This window comes from Carettochelys insculpta, chromosome 8 (genome assembly GCF_033958435.1).
Source record: "Carettochelys insculpta isolate YL-2023 chromosome 8, ASM3395843v1, whole genome shotgun sequence".
Classification (NCBI taxonomy): Eukaryota; Metazoa; Chordata; order Testudines; family Carettochelyidae; genus Carettochelys; species Carettochelys insculpta.
In genome coordinates, this window is record NC_134144.1 from 61,170,049 (window position 1) to 61,195,600 (window position 25,552).

General features: G+C 41.3%; 1 long non-coding RNA gene across 1 annotated transcript in view; it reads right to left on the reverse strand.

The window, feature by feature from the left end:
- The window catches only part of LOC142016639 (uncharacterized), a 218,654-nt gene that overhangs the window by 44,013 nt on the left and 149,089 nt on the right, over positions 1–25,552 (reverse strand). Inside the window, exon 2 of the long non-coding RNA XR_012646347.1 lies at positions 11,296–11,369. This is a non-coding gene — a long non-coding RNA (uncharacterized LOC142016639). The remainder of the gene's footprint in view (positions 1–11,295; positions 11,370–25,552) is intronic.

Below are 25,552 nucleotides of genomic sequence, written 5' to 3' on the forward strand. Positions count from 1 at the left end.
TTATGGTCACTTTTACCAAGCAGTTCAGCTATATGAACCTCTTGGACCAGATCCTGTGCTCCACTTAAATCTATTTAATCAATAATTGCCTCTCCTTTTGTGGGTTCCAGGACCGGCTGCTCCAAAAAGCAGCCGTTTAAGTTGTTGAAAAATGTTATCTCAGCATGCTGTCCTCAGGTGATGTGTACCTTGTCAATATGGTGATAGTTGAAATCTCCCATTATTACTGAGGTATTTTTTATTTTAATAGCCCCTAATCTCTCTGAGCATTTCATGGCCACTCTTGATATTCTGGGCAGGTGGTCAGTAATATATCCCTACTTTTAAATTTCTATAATTAGAGCATAGAATTACTATCCACAGAGAACAACAAAAAGTCTTGTGGCACCTTATAGACTAACAGATATTTTAGAGCATAAGCTTTCATGGGCAAAGACCCACTTCATGAAGCAAGTCTTTGCCTGCAAAAGCTTATGCTCTAAAATATCTGTTAGTCTTTAAGGTGCCACAAGACTTTTTGTTGTTCTTGAAGCTACAGACTAGCACGGCTACCTCTCTCATTCTTATCCACAGAGAGTTTGGCCACGTCTACACGTGCACGCTACTTCGAAATAGCGGCGCCAACTTCAAAATAGCGCCCATCATGGCTACACGTGTTGGGCGCTACTTCGAAGTTGAAATCGACATTAGGCAGCGAGATGTCGAAGTCGCTAACCCCATGAGGGGATGGGAATAGCGCCCTACTTCAAAGTTGAATGTCGAAGTAGGGCACGTGTAGACGATCTGCGTCCCGCAACATCGAAATAGCGGGGTCCGCCATGGCGGCCATCAGCTGAGGGGTTAAGAGACGCTCTCTCTCCAGCCCCTGCGGGGCTCTATGGTCATCGTGTGCAGCAGCCCTTAGCCCAGGGCTTCTGGCTGCTGCTGCTGCAGCTGGGGATCCATGCTGCATGCACAGGGTCTGCAACCAGTTGTCGGCTCTGTGGATCTTGTGTTGTTTAGTGCAACTGTGTCTGGGAGGGGCCCTTTAAGGGAGCGGCTTGCTGTTGAGTCCGCCCTGTGACCCTGTCTGCAGCTGTTCCTGGCACCCTTATTTTGATGTGTGCTACTTTGGTGTGTAGACGTTCCCTCACAGCGCCTATTTCGATGTGGTGCTGCCCAACGTCGAAGTTGAACGTCGACGTTGCCAGCCCTGGAGGACGTGTAGACGTTATTCATTGAAATAGACTATTTCGATGTCCCTACATCGAAATAAGCTATTTTGATGTAGCGTGCACATGTAGACGTAGCCTTTGTGGTACAGTTTGGCTCATTATAGATTTTTACCACATTTGAGTCGACACTTTCTTTCACATACAATGCCACTCCCGCTCCAGAATAACCTGTTCTGTCCTACCAATATATTTTATATTCCAGTATTGCTATGTCCCATTTATGTTAACAGACAAAAACTTGTAGGAGAACACTTCAGTCTCCTTGGACACTCAGTAACAGATTTAAAAGTAGCAGTCCTACAACAAAAAAATTTCAAAAATAAAATGGAGAGATAAATTCATTTGCAAATTTGACTCCATCAACCAAGGATTAAACAGAGACTGGGAGTGGCTCGCCCATTACAAAAGCAGTTTCTCTGCTTTTGATATTTACACCTCCATGTTAGCATCTGACAATGAGCCACATCCCCCTGATGAACTGACTTGTTTTCTCCTCTCTTGATGTTCACTGCTCCACACTGACTGTCAATAATGAGCCATTTCTACCCTGACTGTATAGACCTTGCCATCTCTGGCCCTCTCCTTTACTGAGACCCCCCTCTTTAAATCCTCCTCTGAAACCCTGACCCACTCATGCATCTGACATAGCAGGTCTTTGCCCATGAAAGCTTATGCTCCAAAATATCTGTTAGTCTATAAGGTTCCACAAAACTTCTTGCTGCTTTTGAAGATACAGACTAACATGGCTACCTCTCTGATACTTAATGCTACCACGGGAATTCTGGACCTTAATCTCTTATTTAGCAGTTTAAATTTGGTCTCCAGGACCTCTCTCCTATTCCTCCCTGTGTCATTGGTACTCACATATACCATGACCACAGGCTCCTTCCCTGAAGGACAACTATATCTGTTTGTCTCAAGAGATCTTCATCTTTCATATTAGTCAGACAAGTCAATGTACAGTTCTCCCAGTGATCACAAACCTGGCTATTTTTGTTTTTTAAGGATTGACTCCCCTATAATTGTTACCCGTCTCATTCTAATAATTGGAATTCCCTCCCCCAGAGAGGTATCCTCAGTGGGAGATGGTACCACATCATTATCTGGAAGGAGATTCTTAACTATGGGCTCTGGTTCAGCAAAGAACTTCAGCATAGAATGAAAGAATACTGCTGAAGTCAATGAGTCTACTCCCATGCTTAATAATCATGCTCAGCTGTGAACTTGTTGCTACTTAGTGAAATAAGAAAGGCAATTTTACAGTGTCTACCCACTTAAAGAGACATTACACTATTATCTATGTCATATATAATGCAACAGGAGTTTTGCCTGAGGAAGGACTGCAAGACATGTCTTTAATTATAGAACACGAGCAAGAACAATGTAGCAGACTATAACACTGATTTAATTTGATTTTATACTTATTTCAAGTTATTTTACCTTTGAGGGGAAAACAGATAATAAATGCTACATGCTTGATCTGTAATAAAAAAGAAATGATCTGTTTAAAAATTAACAGTTAGGTAATGAGACATTGAATGACCATATTAGTTTGACAATAGGTGCCATGGGGCATATATATATAAGGAAGGAATGCTACAACAGCAAAATAAATTCAGTCAAAGAACATTATTATCTACACAAAATATGGCCTTTGCGCTTACCTTTGGATTCAAATGGAGTTTTAAAATCAACACATATTGCCATCCTCAGGTTCATTCTAATGTACTTTAAATGGAAAAGTAAGAGTTGTCACAGACAATTCTATTGACTGAAATTGTTTCCTGTGATTGTTGACACTTACCCAGAATTTATCCATAGCTGTGATGGTCTTAATTTTTTTTTAAAATGAGCTCCTGCAAAGCTATGTCTAAACATCTGTGTTATTCCTGAATAAGCTATTCCGGAAGCAACAAGAAGTCCTGTGGCATCTTCTAGACTAACAGATATTTTGGAGCATAAGCTTTTGCGGGCAAAGACACTCTTCGTCAGATGCAGAAGAGGTATTTTGGAATAGCTTATTCCAAAATAGCACAGTTATACACAAATGCATTTTGAAATAGTGCTTGGCTATTACAAAATAGTGTGTCTATGTAAATAGAGCCTATTTCAAAATATAGCCACTGGACACACCATGGCTTATTTTGAAAAAGGCTCTATTCCCTTTCTACATAGCCCCTATTTCAAAATAACTATTGCAAAAGAGGTGCTATTCCTTATGGAATGAAGTTAACCTATATTTCAAAATAAGGCACCCACTATTTTGGTGGGGCAGCCCAAACTTCTTCACTGACTCAGTTTCCCTATATGCATAATGTCAATGAAAATACTTCACCATCACATAGGGATTATGTGCAGATTTGTAAAACTGCTTGAAAATATAAGGTACAATGGATCTCATTTTCAGAGCTGTTCAGTACCAGCAATTCTACCTTTAGTCAAGGGGAATGCTCAGCAATCAGCACCTCTGAAAGCAGAACATATGTAAAATGACTATTGGTAGAAAAAACTTAATTTATGCTGCCAATTTCAAAGCTTGATATGTGCAACCCTAATGTATATTTTACTTATAACTCCATGGATGACAATGAGACTATTCATGTGAGTTAGACTAACACATCTGTAAGGATTTGATCCCAGATGTTTAGGTAATGCAGTGCTCAGTGTTGCAATGTTTAGTGATTTAGGATCCCTACTGTCATATTCAAAGGGGATTTAGAGGCTTAGCAGCCCAAAAACTTTGAGATTTTTTGAGCTCCTATATCACCTAGGCATTGCAACACTGCACTGTAGGGCCTCAGTACATTTTAAAACCTGGGCCTCAGCCCTTTTTCTGCAATATCCTAAACTAAATTGAAACCCTAGTTTTCCTCTTTTATGGAAATATGCTAGCACTAACTTAAACTTATTATGGAGTGACATGGCAACTCTATCACCAAGGTTGAAATGAAGGTCCTGTTATAAAGGATGTTTTTTACTCCTTTCTGAAACTTATCCCAAAACAACTAAAGGGGCAAATGGCAAAACTAAGGTTGACTCAGTAGCTGAAGCTGGTTAGAGAGAGTGAGGGGGCAATTATTGCATGGTAATTGGGAATGGTTTGGATATTTTAAGCATTACCAGATCACTTAACAGAAATGCTGCTGGAAGCATTTGTGATTGGAGAAGGAGCTGTATAACTACAGTGTTCAAAAATATTTGATTGGATGTTAATATATTAAAACTTGTACCATTAATTATCCTTTCCAATGTTATTCTTGTATGGGAACTGTCTATTAATTACTTTGTGTATTTCAAATGACACTTTTCTTCCCAAATGTATTTCAACACAAGTAAGCCTAGGGAGGTTTATAGACTAGTTTGCCTTTTATTTCTGAGTATATGTTATATCTTCCTACTCTACTTGGTAGTGCACCAATCACTGAAGTTATCTAGGGTAACATAAAATATTTTGGGCTACCTATGAATAGTGTAAAGAAGATGATAAATGCTACAGTATGTGGAAACTCAAAAGATATTAAGTATTTTGAACAGTAACATTTAATATCCTTTAAAATCTTACATTTGTTTAGATGTCTTGGAGATGACTGAATGTTTACATCCTCATTGGTGCTTGTTAAGTGTGATACTGAGTATAAATACTTAGATTTGAATAATTGGATATATAACTGAGAAATGTCAGTTAGCTGTATTATAGTAGGTCAAATCATTATTTTAATTAACAAGCAGTCCTAAGGCCATTTAAAGACTAAGAAATAAAATAACTAAATAAATAACTAAATAAATAAAAATAATAATTTGATAGTATCTCAGGTGCCACAGGACTGCTTGTTATTTGTGAAACAACAGACTCACGTGGCTACCCCTCTGAGACTATTTACCATTTTAATGTATTTTATATTTGTATTCCTGTTCTTTAATGTCACTGTTATTAGACTAATGGAAATAGAATTTAGAACTAAATATGAGAACAATATTATCTTGGAAAGATCAAACTATTTACTGACATTGAGGACTATACTAGATAAAACAATCCTTGTGATGACAAAATGGCTTCTTTCTAGTTATTACTGACAAATGGGGATGGGGCAGGATGTGACAAGGGTAAAGCAGTCAATGAGCAGTTTTTTGGGTTTAGGAAAACAGAGGATGGCTAGATCCTCGGATGGTACAAAGTACCACAACATTGGATGAAGTCAATTTGACATTTTAGCACTATATTTGGCACTATTGGGTTCTGCAGAAATTTTGAGAGGCATCATAGACTGCACCATATTATAAAGCCAGGAGCTCAATTAAACAAATCTGTTTTCTCCTTAATTGTGTAAAATTCTGGACTAATTTTATCCATGGTAAAATTTAAGCCAGGCAGATGCAACTCCATTTACTTTGGTGGAGTTGTGGCCATTTACAAAATTGTTTTTCACCCCAAATGGAACAATTTTCTCAGCCACAGAAAGTAAAGTGCTGCCTGTACTACAGATGGATTGGTCATGTCTCACTGACACACAGCTCTTTGCATCTGACACAGTTATTGATTCTGCATTTTGTTATTCTACCAAATGCAGCCAGTTGTCTTGTAGGTGGTAATCTCTAATGTTGTTTCATAGATGGAAAGTCAGTCCATCCATCTTATTTCACAACAGGCTCATTGTTTCAGCCAGAGACTTTGCTCTTATCTTCTCACTCGGCTGCTGAAACACGATCAGATTATATAGAATTGCACAGGAGATTGGACTATCTGGAAGCAGAAAGGCCCATGACAGTTACATGTCATATGTTGTAGCGATAAAAGCACCACCCATTCTTTCCAGTATGTTCCTGACTTGATTGCCAACTGCTGAAAATTCTGGCCTGTTATGCAGCAAAATAATTAAACACATAGTTAGCCCTACTGCAACATCAAATCTTTTGAACAGCAGAGGACAAGAGACTATGTTTATTCATAGTAATATCCCTAGACATAAGCCTGTAAATGTGTGACGAGCATGAGTTCCATGAAAAAAACATGAATTTTTTTTAATGTATGAATTTTATCTGTAAAAAGAAAAGCTGTTCAACTTTATAGTTTTCCTGGAAAACAACTTAAAGTACTTTCTGCCATCCATTTGCCTTTTTAAAAAATGAAAATGAACTTGGCATTTTCCTTATATGAAGTTTCCATTTTTGCCAGGACAAAATACTACCTTTATGCCCTGATCTTACTCAGGAATCCAGTAGCTCAGGCCCACCATACCATGTCCCTGCAGAGCACCTGCTAACATCATAGAATCATAGAATCACTGAATGCTAGGACTGGAATGGACCTTAAGAAGTCATCGAGTCCAGCTCCCTGCCCTCATAGCAGGACCATGTACTGTCTAGACCATCCCTGATAGACATTTATTGAACCAGTTCTTAAATATCTCCGGAGATGAAGATTCTACAACCTCCCCAGGCAATTTATTCCAGTGTTTGACCACCCTGACCATTAGGAATGTTTTCCTCATGTCCAACCTAAATCTCCATTGCTGCAGTTTCAGCCCATTGCTTCTTGTTCTATCCTCACAGGCCAAGAAGAACAAGTTTCCTTCTTCCACTTTATGACTTCCTTTTAGATACCTGAAAACCGCTACCATGTCCCCGCTCAATCTTTTTTCCAAACTAAACAAGCCCGATTCTTTCAGCCTTTCTTCATAGATCATGTTCTCTAGACCTTTCATCATTCTTGTTGCTTGATCATGGGGGTTCACCATTGGGTGCAGGGATCCATAAGAATGAAATTTGATGCAAGATCAGAGTATAAATAATGAACCTTAATGTCTGGTTTGGCTGATATCCAAAAATGCTGTGTGTGTGTCATCTGGAATTTTTTATCACTAGACCTGCACCAGGGCACAGCCAACAGTCACTTTTGTGCACTAGCCCACACACTCCCAAGTTCCAGAAGATTGCATTCTTTCAGAGGCCACAGGGAGAGTTGTAAAAGCCAATCATCATGATAACTAGAGAAGGTTCAGCATTACTATCTGTACAGCTGATCAGCCAAATTCAATACTTTGCCCAAGAATTTTCTCCACTTTCTCCTATAATCATTAACACTGACTTACCTTTCTATTCACTGCTCTTCAATAATAGTTAATTTTGTTTTCTTTCTTTTTTTCTCATTTAGGGTCTATCCTATGTCCACTTTCTGTTACACTCTCCCACAACCATAACTCCCATAAGTTCTCTGATGTATATTATATACTTTCTAGGCCAGGAATAGCAGTATCTGCAGGAATATCATCATCTCACCTGAACAAAACATTCATATACTTGTTCACAGAAAATATGACAATTAGTTATTCATGAACAGATTTGCAACTAATTTTTCTTCCATTTTTCCTAAGACACCCAAATATGAAAGGGATTTATACATTCATAGCACATAACCCATGATTCCACATTTATAGGCTCTGTAGTTGCTTCAAAATAATATAGTTGCTTCAGAATAGTAGAGTTGCTTCATTACAGAACATTTTTTCTCGCTCATTACATAGGTGGTTTGCACTTAGAAATCCAGAATGGATCAGTCTTGAATGTTGCTACAGTGAAATATGTTCTGACAAAATACTTAATAAATGTTAGGAAAGAAATTATGCTTACAAACAGCCATTTGCCAATCACCAGCAAAAATATCAGTGATAGTTTAATTGTACAGATTGAATTTCTTTTGTCTAGCACCCTTAGGATCTGACCAGTGCTAAAAGAGAGAATTGGTGGACCACCAGAGGTCAATACTGTCTAGCACCATTATCAACACTTCCACTACTTACTGAGTTCTTAGAAGACATTTTGGGATAAATTACAGGTAAGAGACAGCACAGAATATGGACAACAGGACTAGTTGCTGTAAACAAACTTTATGGGACCACAGGAAACTTGGCCATACCCATTAAAAATCTAACTAACTAAGCTAACTGAAATCATGCTGGGTTACAGATGGTGCTGGACAAGAGAGGACCGGACAAGAGAGGTTCAACCTGTAGAAGGCAATAGGAATTTTCTTGTCATGTAACTAGTACCTATGCAGTGAAAGCTACTTTTTCCTATGATCTTCTTCTATGGAAATGGCTATGCTGTATGTTGATGACTGTGTCTTATACGTGTAAGTAGGAACACTGTATGATTTTTTTAATTAAATTCAACAATAGAGAAGAACAGCCCCTCCTTTTACCTGGCTATAAATGTAACAACATTCTTTTAAATTACCAATAAAAGAAGCTTTTGTTGTTTCTGAATATCTGCTGAATATCCTCTTTACCTGTCCACATCATAATCTGGTGTAAAGGAATACCATGTATGGAACACTGTTTGAAGGAAGCAATAGAAAAAAAAACAATGGAATATTAGCTGAAACATAATAGTTAATAATTAGCCCATAAGCAGTAGAAAAGAATGCCAGTAAGTCTTCTTATAGCTGACTTCATGGTGGATACCTCTGCTGCTATTCAGAATGGTTTACTGAAGCTGTAAGTGGAACACATGGCTGCTTTAAAAATTGAAAGTAAGAATAGTAAGTGGTAATTTATTCAGCATTTTCTTAATGTCGGTTGTCACACAATATCTACATTAATGATCCCAGATGTGACAAATATTTGTATACAGTATGCCAGCGCTAGCAAGCTATTTGTACTGGAGTCACATTGATTTACATTATTGATTTCATTTCAGCCTCAATGACCAATTATTCAAGTGGCTTTCATTTGCAATCTGTGACTTTTCTATTTCTCCCTTTTTTGTGTTGTCTTGATGCATGAGAATGATGGCTATTGTGATGAAAAATCATCACAGAAAAGGAAGACAAAATAAGCTTTATATACACTGTCGGTCACATTTAAATATTTATAGAAAGGTTCCCCTCCCATAATTCAAACTTGAGATTCAGACCTGTGTTTGATAAAGTTATCAGCTAAGGAAAAATCAGTGATTCAGCTTTTGAACTTGAGGACTTTGTTATGTTTTACTGCAGTGCATAAATCCAATGGTGCATGTTTATTTCAGTATATAATGCTCAATGGTGACACCACATGGTCTATGCTACATGGTGTTATTCATGACTGATCAAATCTTTGCCTCCTTTGCCTCCTCTACTCTACTCAGTAGAAGTAGTCCAGTTCCAAATAGATGAATGGGGGCTGTAGCGGGTCGACGGGATAGGATTTGGGGTTGTTCTGCTATACAGGCTCCTTGTTATATGTCTTGCAGGAAGGCTATGGTGCAAGAATTTGTCACAATATGGATTCATGGTCCATTATAAGAATATAAAAATAGCTATACTGGGTCAGAGCAGTGGCGCATTCAGTATCCTGCCTTCCAGCTGTGGCCAGTGCCAGATACATCAAAGGGGATGAAAAAAAAACCAGGGAAATGATCAAGTGATTTGTCCTCCTATGGACCCATACTCAATCATTTTTGTTGTATCTTTTACAATTTGAATATATCTTTTTAGAGATGGGGTGACTAGAACTGCACACACTATTCATAATGGATTTACATAGTATCTATCCCATTCCCGATAGTTGTTAGTTTTTTTGGACTGCTGCTGCACATTAAGCAGATATTTTCAGACATCTACAATGGTGCCAACATCTCTCTTGCATGCTAATGAGCCATAGACTCATAGAAGATTAGAGTTGGAGAGACCTTCTACTCCAAACCCCTGCTCAAAGCAGGACCAACCTTAATTAAATAACTCTAGCCAGGGCTTTGTCAAACCTCTAAAGATGGGAATTCCACCAGCTTCCTAGGCAATCCATTTCAGTGCTTTATCACTTTCCTAATGAAGTAGGTTTTTTTCCTAATATCCAATTTAAACTTCTCACACTACAACCTGAGATGATTGCTTCTTGTTCTGTCATCTGACGCCACAGAAACCAGCCATTATGTAATTTCATCATGTTGTATGTATAGTAGTGTTCCCTGTAAGCAGCCTTGTCTTGTTCCCTGTCTTGTGTAGACACTCAGGAGAGATTCAAGTGCCACTCAGCTGATTCATAACACACCCTTAGTTAGGTTGTTTCTACTGGTGGTGCACATTCACACACATATGGGTGCACATAAAATTATTCTGCACATGGATGGAAAAAGTCCACATGTGGATGGAAAAGATTAGAGGGAACATTGATGTATAGTGAAGCCATGCCCGCTGATGGGCAGGGAGCACAAAGAGGGCAGTTGCCCCAGGACCCACTGTTTCAAAGGGTCCTTGCATGAGCTCTGGGCCCCTTTGAAATGGCATGGCAGCACTGCCACCATACTTGGAGTAGCTCTTAAAAGATGAGGGAGGTTCCAGTGCCACGATCTGAGCAGCATCAAGGGCTGTCTGCCCTTGGCACACCCCTTCCTCCCTTGGCCCCGCCATTTCTTGGGGCATGGAGCCAGACCCCCTTCCACCTAGCCCTGGGGCCCACAGTGGCTGTCAGCCCCACTGAGTAGGAATTATATTTTCCAATATTCATTACTTTGCACTTCTCAACACAAAGTGTCATCTGCAGTGTTGGTGCCCAATCACCCAGTTCAGTGAGAACTCGTTGGAGCTTTTCACAGTCAGGTTTAGACTTTATTTTGAGTAGTTCTGTACTATCACCAAACTTTGCCAGCTATTTATCCTGCTTTTCCAAGCCACTTATATGCTGAACAGAACCGGGCCCGTCTAAGTACCCTCCATGGAGGCAGAGTAGATTGGCTGAATAGGCAACCACCCTGCATTGGAAGAGTGTGTCTGCTAACAAGGTTTGGATGTGTAGTGGTGGGGATTCCTTATTTAGGTTCCTGGCAATTATCAGTGCAAATCCCTGCCATAATATTGTCTAGTGTGCTAAGGGAATCCACTGAAGCAGTTCACACAGTAATGCAACATAAATGAGACATAAGAAACTGATTTGTGTTGTGGTTTGAAAAGTTGAGCTGAGGGAGGCATTTGACTGCAGCAATAAACCTGCGGTAAGTGAAATTACATTTCCTTATAACAAAGATTACAACACAATTGTGATGGTGGCGCACATATAGGGTCTAATCCCATATCCTGCATTTTATATGTTTAAATATTAGAACTTACCCCTTAGTTTTGAAATGGAGGATCCTCCCGTTTTCACCTTCGCTGAAATCTTATGTCTTCCTCATTTCCTGAATCTAGAATAAGCCATTACAAATTAGTGCCTTTCTCCCCATGGATAGAAAGCATAATTGAGTGTAACTGGTCTATTCAGATATATGCCACGAATCCTGGATAGTAACTGAACATCGTGTAACTGTATTCCAAACTTCTGAGGATGGGAACATTCATCTGAGCTGGAAACCTCATTAGGGTGAGCTTAGATCACCTCTTCCTAACCTTCCTGCACAAACCCAGCACACAGCAGGAGCCTTGTTGAATAGTAACAGAGAAGGAGCCGTGTTAGTCTATATACTATCAAAACAAAAAAGCAGTCAAGTGGCACTTTAAAGACTAACAAAATAATTTATTAGGTGAGCTTTCGTGGGACAGATCCACTTCTTCAGACCATAGCCATTACTCCCCAAAATCCACAAACCTGGAAACCCCGGACGCCCTATCATTTCAGGCATTGGCACCCTCACCATTGGACTATCCAGCTGCGTTGACTCCTTGCTCAAACCCTACGCCACCAACACTCCCAGCTATCTGCGAGATACCACTGACTTCCTGATGAAATTACAAAACATCGGAGAAGTTCCTGACAACACCATCATTGCCACTATGGAGGTAGAGGTTCTGTACACTAATATTCCACACAAAGACGGATTACAAGCAATCAGGAACACCATCCCTGATGTCAACACAGCCAATCTGGTGTCTGACCTCTGCAACTTTGTTCTCACCCACAATTATTTCCAATTTGGGGACAATTTATACCTCCAGATTAGTGGAACTGCTATGGGCATCCGCATGGCCCCACAATATGCTAACATATTTATGGCTGACCTGGAACAACAGTTCCTCAGCTCTTGTCCCCAAATTGGAAATACATTAAGATACATTGATGACATCTTTATGATTTGGACCCATGGTATAAAGACTTTAGAAGAATTCCACAGAGACTTTAACAATCTGCACCCCACCATCAACTTATGCTTCGATTACTCCACGTGAGAGATACATTTCCTGGACACTACAGTCCAAATCAAGGATGGCCTGATCGGTACCACACTGTACCGGAAACCCACTGATCGCTATACTTACCTACACCCTTCTAGATTCCATCCTACTCACATAACTAGATCCATTGTTTGCAGTCAAGCCCTTAGGTACAATCACATTTGCTCTGATCCTACTGACAGAGACCAAAAACTACAAGATCTCTACCAAATATTTATAAACTTGAATTGCCCACCAGGGGAAATAAAAAAACAAATTGACAGGGCCAGACGAATACCCAGAGACCAGCTACTCCAAGACAGGCCCAAAAAAGCCAAGAACAGAACACCACTGGTCATCACCTACAGCCCCCAACTCAAACCACTTCAACTCATTGTTAAAGACCTACAACCTATCCTTAATCAGGATGCCACATTCCAGAAGGCCCTAGGTGACAGACCTATTCTCTCCTACAACCAACCTCCCAACCTTATGAGGATTCTAACCAATAGCCACAGTCTATACTGCAGGAACACCAGTCCTGGGACTTTTCCTTGCAACAAAGCCCGCTGCCGGCTTTGTCCACATATCTATTCTGGCAATACCATCACTGGACCTAACCAGGTTATTCACAAAATCACGGGCACATTCTCATGCTCCTCTACTAACATCATATATGCCATTATGTGCCAACACTGCCCAGATGTTTTGTATATTGGACAGACTTCAAACTCTCTCAGACAAAGAGTTAATGGGGACAAAACAGACATCAAAACATTCCTGATCCACAAACCAGTTAGTCTACATTTTAATGGAGTGGGCTATTCTGTTAATGACTTAAGAGTCTGTGTTTTATTGAAGAAGAATTTCCAGTCTGCTTTAGAACAAGAAGCTGCTGAACTCTCTTTCATATTGAAATTCAACACATTAACACGTGGTTTGAACCGGCATGCAAATTTTCTGGGTCTCTTTGGCATACTTGGCTTAATCTAATTCTTGACTCCCCTGCTCTGCCCCTCTACTCTCTGATTTGCTCACCTTGATAATTTTTTTTCTGATTTGTCAACTTTGATTACTGTTTTGGTTCTCTGTGCCTTAAATATTGAGTCTGTTCTGGTATGGTTATGGTCTGAAGAAGAGGATGTGTCCCACAAAAACTCACCTTATCAATTATTTTGTTAGTCTTTAAAGTGCTACTTGACTGCTTTTTTGTTTTGATAGCAGGAGCCTTGTTAACATACCAAAGTTTAACATCTCACTTTTTCTTTTTAAATAATAAGTCTGAATAGGGATGCTGAGAAGACCACTTCTGATATTTGAAATGCAGCTTTGCTAAAGGTATGTGAAGGGGTATCCAAAATTCATCCAGTTGAATGCTTAAAATAATCTGAGACAAATATCAGATACACTAAATATGTCCCTTGGAGGATACTTCTGCAACACTGACAGTCTCTTGAACTAAAGTAGGATGCCCAGAGATTCAGGAAAAAATAAAGGAAAAACAAAAAAACAAAAAACCTCACTAGCTAGGTAGCATTTTATTTCCTCCCTGCTCTCCTGTGACCTTGTTTCGTTTCATGTCTCTCTTGTTCACTGCCGTTACATTCCCCCTTCAGTACCACAGTTCTGAATGCTGACGAGACTGTACTTATAACAACTCGCACCACTCACTTCTGGAAGAAAACATTCTTTAGATACCAAAACTTTCTCAGTCATTTCAGCCTGTTTGACAATCTTGGGGTAGTCAGAGCGGATGTAAAACCTACATAGTGCTTTGAAGGTTTTTTGGAATCCTCATGGAAAGAACTCACAGTAGAATGGTACTAACATTCCCTTTTCCTGACTTTAAATGCAACCATTTGAAACTCAGCTTATGAGATGCCAATCTGGTAGCAGCATGCTACAGACACAATACATTCAGAGAGTACTATCAAACAGTGCAAAACACTACTCTGCAACATCCACTTCAATAAGTTTGCATGCAGAAAGCATATAGTTCTCTATTTTTAATGGTAATTCCTGGTTTCTTTACTTCAGATGCTATTATACAAAACTAATTCCATTCCCCACCCTTTTGTTTTTGGTCAAGTATCCAGAGATTCCCTTAATGGTAGATCTTTCCTCACTGCTACTCAGCAGCACTCTCCAAGTTAGCTCTCTCTCCTTACTACATACTTTCCTCTGTCAGCTTTGAGTATCCTAACCTGAGGAGAAATGAATCTTAAAGCCCATCAGTCTCTGCCAGTGCATGCACAGAACAATTGTATTTATTTGCACCTAGACTTCAAATTAAGTAGTTCCCTACCCTGGCAAGGTTAAGAACACAACAGCTGAGTTTTCAGCATTTCCTGTACCAGGTGGAGAAGGTTTCTATTTCTCCCTCCTGGAAGTATCTCTCCCCTATAATAAAAGTGTTTCTGTCCTGGCACTGTCACTTAAATTGCTCCCAAATGATGATCAGCTGCAGCTGATTTGCAGTTTATGCAGTGATTTCACACTGCAGTATTAAAACCCTTCTTTTTTGACCAGATGGGAGGATAGGTATGTGCTGAGTATGGTAGTATACAGGCATAATCAAGATGTCACAATTAATTATGGACCACGTACCATCCCTAGTTAAGGCTTCAGTCTAGTTTTATTATAAAACTTATTTTATCATCTCATAATTGTGTGTAAGAAAGCTAGTGTGGTGGGAACACTGACCAGATTTGTTTTTAAGACAAAGGACTTTTTGAAGACAAGATATGAAGAAAATTGGCCAAATTCTTGGTAAATGATTAGGAGTTAAAAAAATGCTGATTTAATGGGTGTAAGTGATACTAATTGTTTTCAGTGTTTTTGAAGCCCTTATTACTCACCTTTAAACTGTTAAGAATTTTTATGCTGAAAATACTGTGTTTTTAATCTGAGGCTGTCCTCTGTGCAATGAAACATTGTTTAAATTATGTCTGCTTTAAAAGGTACTTGAAAAGTTAATGCATCTTACCATTTTATTGTTTCCTTTGCTAAGTTAAATGGTCATACTTTAAATTTTATTGTCCAGTAGAACATTTGTGCATATGGAGAATATGATGTGTACTGGTGGCCACACTGGGAGGTCACTATGATGGAAAGAATAGACACACTTTTTGTGGAAAATTATTTTGAGAGAGGGCTGCTCAAAAGCTCTGAGACAAAAAAGGTTAGGGATACAGTGTAGCCCTATTTCAAAATAACTTACACAAATTGTGTAAGCTATTTCTAGGGAACTTTTTCAGACTTGGTGCTGTGTAAGTTCTAAATTAGTGCCTATTTTGAACGTCCCGCTATTCCCCTCACAATCAGGGGTTGTAGGAACAAAATAACATGCTTGAAATATCCTTGCTATTTCAAGCACAGTGCTTAGTCACAGGGTTTCTATTTCGGGACATATTTGTATCCTGAAATAGAAATCACAGTGTGACCATAGTCATAGAGACCAGCGGTAATGGAGTTGACATGTAATTCCATTGAGGTAGTGTCCTGTTACCCGTTGTTGAATGATCAACATCAAATTAGACTTTGTAATCCAATTTGGGGAAAAAAAAATCCTAAAATGAACTAGTGCCTAGTCCTGAGAAGCCTTGTACGTGTTACTAATCCTGCAGCAAGCTAGCTGAGTAGGGATTTCTCCTGTGAGTAGTGGGGCCCACAACTGTACACACACACAAAATGCATGCTCATGGCAGGGGCTGTGCCATGGTGAGCAGCCAATGCCAACTTCAGGGGCTGTGGCTGCTCTTGTAAGAAGAGACAGAGCTCTCTAGTCTCACATCAGGTTAGATATCACCTCCCTGAGAACTGGTGTCCCGCTCCAAGCCCCAGCTGACAGCGGGCAGCAATGGTGTGGGATGTGGATGCTCAAGTTAAGAGGCAGCTCCCAACAGGGCCCCAAGCAGGAGGAAGAGGACCCCAGACAGAGTGCCAGGGATGTACATCTGCCTCCTGCTCCCTATTCCTGCTATGGATCAAATGGTGGTCACGACTCAGGCTTTGGGTGGTTGGGGCTTTTTCCTGACTGCCATCTCCCTCCTGGTTATGGCTATTGGTGCTGTTTCCTGGGCTAAGATGGATATGCAGGGGCAACCATGTGCTGACAGGGCCTTGGCTACATGTGCAGTGACCCACCTAGCTGGATGACCCCATGCAGACTGCACCTGTAAATTTTCATGGAGCCTCTGCAAACTCTGAAGCCTGGGCAGCCCCTGCCCTAGACTGCACTCTGCAGCTGTTGCTTCATCTCTACTGTGTCCAGACTCTGGTGGTGACACTGCTGCATAGGAGGTAAAATTGACAGCAAGGACTTCACTTGGGAAGGTGTGAGTGACTGGTGGTGCCAGCTGGGATGAACATGAGGAGTCAGACAGGAGCTAAGGGTACTGATGAACTGAAGATGGAGGGGCCAAGGTGTGAAAACCTCTTCTCCTGAGAGGTACAGGCCACGTGAACAATTTCTGGAAGTGCCCCTGCCTGTTCGTATGACTCACAGGATCTGGCCATGGATGTTTTTACTGAGTCCTCTGTCAGGCAAAACTAATATTGACCTGTGTTTTCTTTAAACCAACTTCTTGAGTTGGCCTCTAAAAATGAAATAAAGGAAACTCAAAGTGTAAAATACCATGTTGCACTGAGGTATAGGCCACTGCTCTCATATATTGCATTTACTTTTGGCCTGATTTTCAGAGGTGCAGTGTTCCCCTTCAGCTACTATTCACACCAGTTCAACCTGCACACGGTGAGGACTGAAATCAATTATGCTGGCAAATCAATAACCATTGCTGGATAAAATGTGACCAGTCCACATCTACAGGCACAGTAGTTAGTTTGCAAGAGGTATTATATAATAACCTGGTAATTGGCCAGATTTTCAGAGCAGCTTCTAAAACAGAAGGTGCAGTCTTTGTGCACAAATTGTTCTGTGCAGAATTTTTATGCCCGTGTTACCGTAAGAGAAAAGCATTGGATTTATTAAAGCAAAATGCGGGCTCAGGCTTACAAAGGTACTGAGCCTTTTTTAGGAGCCATTGAAAGTCCTATATTCCTAAAGTCAAGTGGCTCAAAGGGCTGAAAGCACATGTCAGGAGGTGGTGTCCATAAGCAGGATGATTTGCCTAGATACCTGCACGTTTTTCTGCACTCAGATCTTGGCCAAGAGAACTTGTAACTTGTACTACCATCAGGAGTAAAAACTGCTATTCAAAAGCAATTTTCAAGAACAATAAATTAGTATAGAGCAAATATTTTAATAATTATGGCATGTATCAACCATGGGTCAACACTTGACTCTTACTCAAGCCAAAGTGCCACCAATAACAACATTTGCAGTGATGTCACAGTTACTGGACTAGCTTGCATGCTAGTCTTGCTCTTGCACTTACCTCCAATACCTGGGGAATTACATGAATCTTATACTCTTTGGGCTTGCCAACATGCCACAAAAGCCCAGAGTAGCTACAGTAGAATAGTTATTGTCACAACGCAAGACCTTTTGGATGCTGATGGTAGGATTAAACGAGGCTAGGTGGTCGAATGGGTGCGTTGCTGAGGACTGAAGTCCCCCGGGGTCCGAGGACCCGGCCAAACCCAGCTGCGACCCCATGTGCGATGTTAGGCGAGAGCGCTGCCCCGGGAAGATGCACTGGACCCTACCCTAGGGCCACCCAGGGGGGAGGAACTGCCAGAGATGGAAAGAGTAACAGTCTGAGGCAAAGGAGTAATGGTGAAACAGAGTGCTATCTTTATTGAATAAACAACTATCTATTAATGAAGCCTATATATCTATCTATATTATATTATGCTACATTATATTAAACTAGACTTTAATATATTATGCTGTATTATACACATATATACAAAGATACATTGATTAAGGTAAATGGGCACGTGGAAATGGACGTCCAGATTCTTAGGTTACCACAGCTGGTGCCCGGAGTTCCCAGCGGTCACCAGCCTATTTTAAGTCTCCGAAGAGAGTCCAGGTGGGGGCGCTACTCCCCACCCGATATAGTGATAGCCCGCGAATCTGAACGATAGGGTTAGGATAGGGTAATCAATTATCTACAGGATAAGCAGCCTATTGTATTATTTAACTAACAATAATAATTAACGTTAATAATACCATCTAATAATTAAACCTACCTAATATGAACATTAACATTTAGTTTACATTACAAAAGAAGTCCTGACCTGGGCCTTTGGGCCCAGCCCTATGCAGAGTTAAATAAAGGATGACGAGTCCCGGTGGTCTTTATTTAAAGTGAGTAGCCAAGTCTAGTAGTCGTTTTGAGGTTAGTGGTCAAGTCCAGTGGTCATATCTAAGTAAATAGTCAAGTCCGGTGTTTGCAATAATTAGTGATGAAGTGGCCGGTGGTCAGACAGGTTAGTTAGAATGGCGGAGGTGGTGTTACCGCAGATGAGATGGTCCAGGTAGGTAGGTGATCACGAAGGCAGTGAAGGCGTCGAAGCCACAAGATGGTGGAGGCAGCGGGAGCGCAGGTGCCGCTTGGCGGTGGACACTGCGCTTTGCAGCCAGGTACGCAGTACCCCATCACTAGGGCGGGGCCAGTTCGCCACCTGGCTGCCCCACCACAGGGTCCGCTTGCTGCTCCTTCGACCCAGACGCTGCGCTGTCAATGAGGCTGCGGGTGGCGAGGGTACTGCGGCGGCTGGTGGGCGCTGCTGGCATTCCCTCAGGAGCTCTTCACAAAGGCTTCACTCTATTGAGCTGACCTGAGAGTCCAGCGGACACTATTGCTAGCCACGCTCCTCTCTGCAGTAGCAGCTGTTTTGACAGCTAGCTCCCAGGGCCACAGAATGGTGGGTGGCTCCTGGATTTATAGATCAGTCTTATTAATATTTATGACATGATTATCATATAAGAGTTCTGTGCAGGTGGTTTTCAAATAGGTCCTCCTCTTGGCCGAAGGTGCTAGAAGTTTGCACCTGGGGCCAATCGGAGGGCTCTATTTTGAACCTACTGTTATGAATAATTCATGAGTTCAGGTTACTGGGGAAACCAACTGACTCAGAGTGACTGTTGCAAGGGCTGCTAAATGGCAGCCTATGTGACTTCAGATTTTTCATGTGCCTGCATTGATGTTTAATGGCCAAAGGCTTGCTTCCCCTAACCCATGGGGGCGATGATGCCCAAGGGATAGATGGAAAAATCCCTAACAGTTATAAGCACACTAGCTGCTCTGCGCCTACTTCCCATGCAAACATTTTTATTCTAAAGAGCACAAAGCTACACTTAGTGCAGAAGCCGTGTGTCGAAACAGGGAGAAAATGCAGTGTAGCTAGTGTTCTTTAAATTCACAGAAACCCTGTTTTTTCACTAGCTTCCCCTGGCTGATGAGCCTTAGAAATGCCATATATTTATGGCATTTTTAAATACAGATTAATAAACTTTTACAGATGAATCAACTAAATCAATCACCATTGGCATCAAACATTAAAACAAAACAACATTTCCGCTCAATAACTCAAATAATTAATGGGAATACAATGAACTGTTGAATTATATCAATACTGCTGTCCCTTAGTGTTTCTGTAAGGCATTTGCTATTTTTAAACATTGTTACTATGTATTTTTGAGTATTTATGCAGCCCTGTTGGAGGGGATGCTCCTGAAATACTGCCTTTTGAACTACAACATCAATCATGGCAGCGGTTCAGCACTCTCAGATTGCCTCGAACTCACTGTGGAAACAGAATAGTCTAGCAAAATGATCAAAACTAACAATAAACCAGAAAAAAAAGCAGTCCAGTAGCATTTTAAAGACTAACTAAATAATTTATTAGGTCATGAGCTTTCATTGGAGAGACCCACTTCTTCACATCCAAAGCTCATCACCTATAAATTATTTTGTTAGTATAGTATAGTTAGCATATAAGTTATTTTGTTAAAGTGCTACTGGACTGTTTTTTGATTTGATAGTATATAGACTAGCACAACTTTCTCTCTGTTACTATTCAACATGCATAAGCCAGAAGTTAGAGACAAAAGTTTTCAGTTTGGACAGTTTAGGGAGAGAAGTATTACAGCCATGGAGACACTTCTAACCTCCCCTTTCCTACCCAAAGGAAAACTGAGTTCTTTGGGAATTTCTGGAACACTGAACTGTGTCATCTCAGCAGAGACCAGAAGCTCAGGAGGCTGAGAACTGGAACCCAGACCAGAGAACCAAAGCTTGCTTGTACCATGTTTTTTGTTTGTTTACTTTGCTATTTTAAGCCAGCCAGAGACTTCAGCATAAAACTACCTCTCAATGAGAGCCACACTGATCTTTTGCCTAGTAACAGCGAGAAAGCCGTGCTAGTCTATATACTATCAAAACAAAAAAGCAGTCAAGTACCACTTTCAAGACTAACAAAATAATTTATTAGGGGAGCTTCTGTGGGACAGACCCACTTCTTCAGACCATAGCCATACCAGAACAGACTCAATATTTAAGGCATAGATAACTAAAAATAGTAATCAAGGTTGACAAATCAGAAAAAAAATTATCAAGGTGAGCAAATCAGAGAGTGGGAGGGGAAGGCAAGAATTAGATTACTTCCTCCACGAACTTAATACAATTCTGTGGTGACCTTAAAGCCTTCTTTCGCCACCTCTGTCTAAGGGAATTCTTCCAACACAACTATGAACAACAGTCTGACTTTCTTGACCCCCCTTCCAATTACCAAAAGAAGAAGAAACTGTATGGACTCCCCCGATGGTCATAGTGAAAGTCTGGATTTCTACGTACAATGCGTCTGCAACCGTGCTCAGACTGACATCATATGCAAATAATTCCAAATGAGACACAATCTCAACTATGCTGAACGTTATGCTGTCCAGAGTCTCAAAAATAACGCAGACGTTATAATCAAACCAGCTGAGAAAAGGGATGCTGTTGTCATCATGAATAAGTCAGACTATGAACAGGAGGAAGCCAGACAACACTCCAACACCACATTTTACAGACCTCTCTCCGCTGATCTCGCTTTGGAATTCCAAAAGAAATTACAACTACTTAAGGAACTCCCTGCTGCTACTCGTGGACCTTATTCACTCAGACACACCATCTCAGCCCCATCCTGGATTATTCAATTTACTTCCCAAAATCCACAAACCTGGGAAACCCGGACAACCTATCATATCGGGTATTTGCACCCTTACCACTGGACTATCCAGTTATGTGGACTCTCTCCTCAAACCCTATGCCACCAACACTCCCAGCTGTCTCTGAGATACCACTGACTTCCTGAGGAAATTACAAAACATCGGAAAAGTTCCTGACAACACCATCCTTGCCACCATGGATGTATAGGCTCTGTACACTAATATTCCACACGAAGATGGATGACAAGCGATCAGGATTGCCATCTCTGATGTCACCACAGCCAATCTGGTGTGTGACCTCTGTAACTTTGTTCTCACCCATAATTATTTCCCATTTGGGGACAACTTATACCTCCAGATTAGTGGAACTGCTATGGGCACCCGCATGGCCCCACAATATGCTAATATATTTATGGCTGACCTGGAACAACGATTCCTCAGTTCTCATCCCCTATTACCCTTCCTCTACTTAAGATACATTGATGACATCTTTATGATTTGGACCAATGGTATAAAGACTCTAGAAGAATTCCACAGAGACTTTAACAATCTGCACCCCACCATCAACTTATGCTTCGATTACTCCACGTGAGAGATACATTTCCTGGACACTACAGTCCAAATCAAGGATCACCTGATCGGTACCACAATGTACTGGAAACCCACTGATCGCTATACTTACCTGCACGCTTCTAGCTTCCATCCTGCACATATAACTAGATCCACTGATTACAGTCAAGCCCTTAGGTGCAATCACTTTTGCTCTGATCCTACTGACAGAGGCCAAAAACTACAAGATCTCTACAAAATATTCATAAACCTGAATTACCCACCAGTAGAAATAAAAAAAACAAACAAACAAAAAAAAAACAACAAATCGACAGGGCCAGACAAATATCCAGAAACAAGCTACTCCAAGATAGGCCCAAAAAAGCCAAGAACTGAACACCACTGGTCATCACCTATAGCCCCCAACTCAAACCACTGCAACTCATTGTTAAAGACCTACAACCTATCCTTAATCAGGACACCACATTCCAGAAGGCCCTAGGTGACATGCCTGCTCTCTCCTACAAACAACCTCCCAACCTTATGAGGATTCTAACCAATAGCCACAGTCTATACTGCAGGAACACCAGTCCTGGGACTTTTCCTTGCAACAAAGCCTGCTGCCAGCTTTGTCCACATATCTATTCTGGCAATACCATCACTGGACCTAACCAGGTTAATAACAGAATCACAGGCACATTCTCACGTTCCTCAACTAACATCATATATGCCCTCATGTGCCAACAATGCCCATATGCTTTGTATATTGGACAGACTTCAAACTCTTAGACAAAGAGTTAATGGGCACAAAACAGACATAAAAACACTCCTGATCCACAAACTAGTCAGCCAACATTTTAATGGAGTGGGCCATACTGTTAATAATTTAAGAGTTTGCGTCTCACTGAAGGGGAATTTTCACTCTACTTTGCAAAGAGAGGCTGCTGAACTCTCTTTTATATTCAAATTCAACACATTAGCACGTGGTTTGAATTGGGATGCAAATTTACTGGGTCATTATAGGTGCTCTTTTGCATACTTGGCTTAATCTAATTCTTGACTCCCCCCACCCCAGCCCTCTACTCTCTGATTTGCTCACCTTGATAATTTTTTTTCTGATTTGTCAACCTTGATTACTATTTTTGGTTCTCTATGCCTTAAATATTGAGTCTGTTCTGGTCTGGCTATGGTCTGAAGAAGTGGGTCTGTCCCACGAACGCTCACCTAATAAACTATTTTGTTAGTCTTTAAAGTGCTACTTGACTGCTTTTTGTTTTGATCTTTTGCCTGGAGTAGACGGTGGGAGGGAACCTAGGGTGGTTTTTAGTGACTGTAAATGTTGGGGCAGGGAGTGAGGGGGAGAGTTTATGTATTGTGATTTTTGTCTTATCCTAATTTCCTTTCCATTTATCCCCTATCCTGAGTTCCCTGGACCTAATAAATCTCCAATTACGGGTTTTTGTTTCTCTGAGAATTGTTATATTTTTGTTTGCTCTGACTGACGCTCCTCTGTACGAGACCACATGTTAAATATCTCACCAAGAGAGAAGTCCTCTCCTCTGTGCTCTCAACTCTGGAGTTTCCTTGGATATAGGCACCAGGAACCCCCCATAGAGGTACCTTGGCCCCCTAGGCCTGAGAATAAAAAGGAGAAAGCTGCAGGGACACCACAGGTCAGGAGGTTGCTTTATGATCTCTACATAATGCACTGAAATATATGGCAGAAAAAAGGAAGACAGGGCTATAAAACTTATTAGTTTAAGTCTAAAAAAAGATTAAATAGTATATCAAAATGTATTCATACAATCAACATAACTACTGTTGTTTCAGTCATAATTGTATCTATCCGGTTTAATGTTTGCAATTTTTTACATACATTTTTAACACATTCCTACACAGAGACTATTTTGGGTGTGAGCTGGTTGGGTGCATATGAAGCCAGCGTTGTGCATGATGTTCTTGGTATTTCCTGTCATAGCTGAATCTTTTCAGGTCTGAACTATCAAACAGTCTTAAGGCTAACAAGAGGAAAGAGGAAACTTCAGTGGAAATCAATACTCCTTGCAAAATTCCCTACGCCCATATCTATATATCTATCTGTTAATGATTCTTTTAAAGGTGCAGCACAATATCAGAGAGATAATACAAGCAAAACTGTTTTCTTCTGTAGCAAATGGAATACTGTAATTACTGTCAGCCACACTATCTTTACTCATGCTGAGCAGCAAATTTTTTCCATGAAAAAATCCTGTTAACTTCAGTAGGATTACTTGCAGAGAAAGGTACAAAAATATGAGCAAGAATGGCAGAATATAGGTATAAGAAGTTAGCCATCATTCCAGTAAGGGCTTTTTTTGTGCTGGAATGTAGTTCTAGCACTCCTGCAGCCTCAGCCTTGGGACCGCCAGATGGGTAGCAGCCAGCTCCACAGATGGGAGTCAGCTGGGGCATGAAGCCGCACCAGCAGCCCTAGCCTTGGGATCCCCAGTGAGGTGGTGGGGGACCCCACCAGAGCCACAGCTGTCAGCTCGTTAGGGTGCAGAAAGCCCCGCTGGCAGCGCCAACCGTGGGAATCTGGCTGTGGACTAGGCCTGTGGCAGAGAGCCATCTGGGGTGCAGAGTCCTGGCGGCAGTTCCAGCCCTGGGGATGGGGAACCCTGGCAGCCACAGGGTTGGGAGCCTTGCTGACAGCTCTAATCCCAGAGACCTGGCTCGTGGGCAGTGGGACCCCCACTGGCCCCACAGCAGGGAGCCAGATGGGGCACCGAGACCCTCCATCGGCTCTAGCCCCAGGAACCCCTGCAGGGTGGGGTGGGATTGGGGAGCCAGCTGCATACCAGCTCCTCTCTTCTCACCAAAACAGCACTGTTTTCAGTGATAAGAGAAGTAACAAGGTGTCTTGAAAAAATATGTGACAGAGGCTAGGGATAATGGAGGCATAGATGGGAAAGACTGATGTGTAAAGATATATACAAAGCCAACTTTCAGAAATTACACTTTAACTTGATTATGAAATTACTTTCTGTTAAAGCTGCTATAATTTAGAAATATAAGGAGATAGTGGGGAAGGACTATGCTTAGTTGTTACATAGTCTGACTTATGGCAGAGGGAGAGAGCTTGGACCATCCAACAGCAAAGCACACTTACTAATAGTACGTCAGCCCTAAATTCCATTCTACTGCTTGCATCATCATTCAGCTAATTTCTGATGGAAAGACAACTTTGATTTTTCAGCTCACAGTAGCTGTGTCTACACGTGCACGCTACTTCGAAGTACCGGCACTAACTTCGAAATAGCGCCTGTCGTGGCTACACGCGTCGGGCACTATTTCGAAGTTAACTTCGATGTTAGGCGGCGAGACGTCAAAGTCGCTAACCTCATGAGGGGATCAGCATAGCGCCCTACTTCGACGTTCAACGTCGAAGTAGGGAACGTGTAGACGATCCGCGTCCCGCAACGTCGAAATTGCCGGGTCCTCCATGGCGGCCATCAGCTGGGGGGTTGAGAGATGCTCTCTCCCCAGCCCCTGCGGGGCTCTATGGTCACC